This window comes from Rhineura floridana, chromosome 6 (assembly GCF_030035675.1).
Source record: "Rhineura floridana isolate rRhiFlo1 chromosome 6, rRhiFlo1.hap2, whole genome shotgun sequence".
NCBI classification, from domain to species: domain Eukaryota; kingdom Metazoa; phylum Chordata; class Lepidosauria; order Squamata; family Rhineuridae; genus Rhineura; species Rhineura floridana.
The window spans coordinates 66,641,202-66,646,648 of NC_084485.1; the positions used below are offsets into that span (position 1 = coordinate 66,641,202).

General features: G+C 45.9%; 1 protein-coding gene across 1 annotated transcript in view; it reads right to left on the reverse strand.

Moving 5' to 3' along the window:
- Window positions 1-5,447, reverse strand: part of TMCC2 (transmembrane and coiled-coil domain family 2) — a 151,330-nt gene that overhangs the window by 31,508 nt on the left and 114,375 nt on the right.

A 5,447-nucleotide genomic window follows, 5' to 3' on the forward strand; every position in this document is an offset into this window, starting at 1 on the left:
TTCTACCAGTTTTCCAGGGACAGAAGTTAAGCTAACTGGCCTGTAATTTCCGGGATCCCCCCTGGATCCCTTTTTGAAGATTGGCGTTACATTTGCCACTTTCCAGTCCTCAGGCACGGAGGAGGACCCGAGGGACAAGTTACATATTTTAGTTAGCAGATCAGCAATTTCACCTTTGAGTTCTTTGAGAACTCTCGGGTGGATGCCATCCGGGCCCGGTGATTTGTCAGTTTTTATATTATCCATTAAGCTTAGAACTTCCTCTCTCGTTACCACTATTTGTCTTAGTTCCTCAGAATCCCTTCCTGCAAATGTTAGTTCAGGTTCAGGGATCTGCCCTATATCTTCCACTGTGAAGACAGATGCAAAGAATTCATTTAGCTTCTCTGCAATCTCCTTATCGTTCTTTAGTACACCTTTGACTCCCTTATCATCCAAGGGTCCAATCGTCTCCCTAGATGGTCTCCTGCTTTGAATGTATTTATAGAATTTTTTGTTGTTGGTTTTTATGTTCTTACCAATGTGCTCCTCAAATTCTTTTTTAGCATCCCTTATTGTCTTCTTGCATTTCTTTTGCCAGAGTTTGTGTTCTTTTTTATTTTCTTCATTTGGACAAGACTTCCATTTTCTGAAGGAAGACTTTTTGCCTCTAAGAGCTTCCTTGACTTTGCTCGTTAACCATGCTGGTATCTTCTTGGCCCTGGCGGTACCTTTTCTGATCTGCGGTATGCACTCCAGTTGAGCTTCTAATATAGTGTTTTTAAACAACTTCCAAGCATTTTCGAGTGATGTGACCCTCTGGACTTTGTTTTTCAGCTTTCTTTTTACCAATCCCCTCATTTTTGTGAAGTTTCCTCTTTTGAAGTCAAATGTGACCGTGTTGGATTTTCTTGGCAATTGGCCAGTTACATGTATGTTTAATTTAATAGCACTGTGGTCACTGCTCCCAATCGGTTCAACAACACTTACATCTCGCACCAGGTCCCGGTCCCCACTGAGGATTAAGTCCAGGGTTGCCGTCCCTCTGGTCGGTTCCATGACCAACTGATCTAGGGAATAGTCATTTAGAATATCTAGAAACTTTGCTTCTTTGTCATGACTGGAACACATATGCAGCCAGTCTATGTCCGGGTAGTTGAAGTCACCCATTACTACCACATTTCCTAGTTTGGATGCTTCCTCAATTTCATATCTCATCTCAAGGTCTCCCTGAGCATTTTGATCAGGGGGACGATAGATCGTTCCCAGTATTAAGTCCCTCCTGGGGCACGGTATCACCACCCACAACGATTCTGTGGAGGAGTCTGCCTCTTTTGGGGTTTCGAGCTTGCTGGATTCAATGCCTTCTTTCACGTATAGAGCGACTCCGCCACCAATACGTCCTTCCCTGTCCTTCCGATATAGTTTATATCCAGGGATAACTGTATCCCACTGGTTTTCTCCATTCCACCAGGTCTCCGTTATGCTCACTATATCAATGCTCTTCTCTAAGACCAAGCACTCCAGTTCTCCCATCTTGGTTCGGAGGCTCCTAGCATTAGCGTACAGGCACTTGTAAGCAGTGTCTCTCTTCAAGTGTCTTTGGCACTTGTGGTTAGGCCTGTGGTAATTTTGCTCTTCTGAATTTATATCCTGTGCCCCTGCTCTCACAATGCCTACTTCTAGGCCTACTCCTTTTAAAATTTCATCATTTCTTTGGTTTTTATCCCAGGGGGGAGGTTTATTCCGAACCGGACCTTTCTCAGCTCCTTTCGGTTTCCCCCCTCAGTCAGTTTAAAAGCTGCTCTGCTACCTTTTTAATTTTAAGTGCCAGCAGTCTGGTTCCATTCTGGTTCAAGTGGAGCCCGTCCCTTTTGTACAGGCCCGGCTTGTCCCAAAATGTTCCCCAGTGCCTAACAAATCCGAACCCTTCCACCCGACACCATCGTCTCATCCACGCATTGAGACTGCGAAGCTGGGCCTGTCTGGCTGGTCCTGCGCGTGGAACCGGTAGCATTTCAGAGAAAGCCACCTTGGAGGTCCTGGCTTTCAGCATCCTACCTAGCAACCTAAATTTTGCTTCCAGGACCTCACGGCTGCATTTCCCCATGTCGTTGGTGCCAACGTGCACCACGACCACTGACTCCTTCCCAGCACTGTCTACCAAACTATCTAAACGACGGGCGATATCCGCAACCTTCGCACCAGGCAGGCAAAACACCTTGCGGTCTACACGCCCATCACACACCCCACTGTCTATGTTCCTAATGATCGAATCACCCACTACAAGGATCCCTCCACCCCCTGGAGATATATCCTCGGCACGAGAGGATAGCTGCTCATCCCCCAAGGAATGGGTCCCTTCTAAGGGATCGTTTCCCTCTTCCTCAGCTGGATGCTCTCCTTCCCCGAGACCATCGTTCTCCATGATAGCAGGAGAGCTATCATCGTTGGAGTGGGACACAGCTATAACGTCCCTGAAGGCCTCCTCCACACACCTCTCTGCCTCTCTCAGCTTTTCCAGGTCCGCCACCTTGGCCTCAAGGAAATGAAGTCGTTCTCGGAGAGCCAGGAGCTCATTGCACCGAGAGCACACCCACGACTTCTGTCCAACAGGCAGATAGTCGTACATGCTGCAGGCGGTGCAAAACACTGGAAAGCCCCCACACCCCTGCTGGCTTCTTACCTGCATAGTTTTGTTTAAGGTTTATTACGTCAATGGGTTGGAGACTGCGGTTTAGTTGAGGTCAGGGAACAGACGGGCAGAGTGGGGGGCCCTGGCCTCCTCGCCCTCCTGCCGAACTCGCTCTGCTGCTTAACTCGCCTTGACGCTTTGTCAGCTGGGGCCTTGACTCCTCGTCACCTGGGGCTCCCTCTAGCTCATGGAGCAGGCTTATATGCCACCTTTCCTCCAAGTTGCTCAAGGTGGTGCACATAGTTCCCCCACACACTCCATTTTATCCTTCCACCAACCCTTTGAGATAGGTCAGGCTGAAAGACTGTGTCTGGCCCAAGGTTACCCAGTGGGCTCAGGGGCGTAACAAGGGCAGTGCGGCTGGTAGGGCCGCACTAGGTGACACCACGAGATGGGGGTGTCACCCAGAGCCGCCCCGCCCCCCTAGGCACCAGGAAGCGGGGCAGGCGGACGGCGCTGAGCTGTGCTGTCTGTGCGGCGCACGCGCAGCCCACTAACACAAGAGGGAGTGCATTTCTCCATCGCAGTAGTCGAATCTTGAACAAAAGGCATGGTCTTGTCAATTGCAAAGTGAAACTGACAAAATGTAAGATCGCCTCTCCTGGAGGTCTCCCTGGCTCATTCCTGGGAGGCGAGACTAACAAGAAAGGGGGAGGCGAGACACTGCGTTTTGGTCTCTCCTGCAAGAAACACGCAGCTGATGGGATTATTTCTGGGGCGAGAGAGGTGCAAGGGGTCAGCTTTGAGTTGGGGCTGATCAAGATAAGTGGCTTAGGAAATGGGCACAGGCTCCCCTAGGGGTAAGCTGATGAGGACGGGAGGCAGCTTCTGGGTGCGGGAATTGGTGGGAGTCCCCCTCATGCCAGGTGTGTCAAGGCTTTATGTTAGTGCCACTCTAGGTTGCTGTTATATCTTTTGTTTTGTTTTTCTCTGTGGAGGCTGGTGTTTTATGTATTACGTATTGATTTGTTACATTTTCATTGTGTCTTTAACAATTTTGTATGTTTTAAAACTTAGTTGTAAGATGTTTAGAGACTGCCCTGTGTTAGGCAACTAACAAATCAGTAATTTCAATCAATACATTAATAATTTGGTGTGATATTTTATTTAAATCCATTTTATTTATTTTAACATCCCAGTTTTCTTCATCAAAGACATACCTAAATTAAAATCAACCAAAACACCACATGAAAATTAATATTAATATTGTCTCATATACTGATTTTCAGTCACTCGTATACTATATAGGTTTGGGAAATTCTGATGTTTTGCAGTAGAACTAACAAGGGGCAGTTCATACACACAATTCCCACTTAATTTCATCATGTCATTTCATATAGGCTATATCAAGTATAGTGCATTCTAGGCATGTCTAGTCATAAGTAACTTCTGTTGAGTTCAGTAGGATTACAGCCTCAGTCATTCCTCAGTAGGCATAATCTGCTGTGTCCAAGTGTGGAGATGCCAAGCCTCAAGCATAAATTAAAGTATGGGCTGTTCGTGCTGTAATTTATGGCAGCTTCTTGGATCATCTCTGTCTTAATAAACAATTTCTTGAAGCTTTATTATTTCGTTCACTTCACCCTCAAGACCCCACCCACCCACAATGTAACATGGATTTAATGCCAAATTGGGTTTCCTAGCGCTGACAATCTGCAAACCAGAGCAGGCACCTCACTGATTAGAAACTCACTGAAGCAAGAGAGTTACCATGTTTCCAGTGCTTCAACATTATACTGTGCATTCCAACAGCCTTATTATTCTTTGAGCGTGCTCATAAAAAATATCTGGGCAGGACCAGGGGTGTAGTCATCTGGGGGCTTGGGGGGGTCTTAAACCCTTTACTTTTTAGGAGCAGGGTCCCAGCAGAGTCCCTATATCTCCAGCATGCTATAAGCCAATCAGCATGAAAGGGGAATGTGTTAGCCACTGAGAAGAGTCTTCTAACGTGCTTTATTTTTTCCTGCTGATTGGAGCCAATCAGAGTGAAAGGTAGTGAGTCAGCCACCTGTTTGTCCCAAAAGACTCTGGGCTTGTTTTTCTTTCACAGCAGCTTCACAAGAGGAGTTTCAAAAACCAGTTTGTAATATGGCATGGTGGTCTGCTCTTTAAAATCAACTAAAATTATATTGTATCTATGTACTCAAAAGGAACTCTTATGGAAATTAAGGGGACTTGCAGTGCAGTTCTTTGCACGTGTACTTGGAAGTTAGTCCCACTGTGATGAAAAAGACTTACTTCAAGTAAACACGTATGGGATTGCAGCATTCGTTCTAGATAAATGTGTTTTACTCTGCACTGTTCAGTTGCCACGCTAAATTTTGGAGCACTCCTATTCTTCATAGTGCTATGGCTAAGGGGCATTCCCTGATAATAAGGATCAATACATTTGAGAAACTCTTGGGCACCTGTTCATTGAACCATAAAGCTAGTTCTGTGAGCCCAAAAAGGCTTTATGCTTATATTCCTGAATTAGCAGCCTTCAGGCTGAATGGCACACTGAGCAAGAGTTTCAAAAGCATTTAATGATATGGCAACAGAGTTGGCTATTTAAAGGAGGGAGGCAAAACTTGCACTGGGTTAGTACAAATTCCTGGTGCATGCCTAAATAGCTCTTTGAATCCCAACTCCACCTACACCTACAAATACTTTTTCTAGCCCAGAGCAGCCATTATTTTTCATGGAAATGTCATGGATACAGGTTATAATGTGCATAAACTCTTGATAAGTTATATAAAAATGATATTGGAAGTTCTGCTTCTAGAAACAGGAA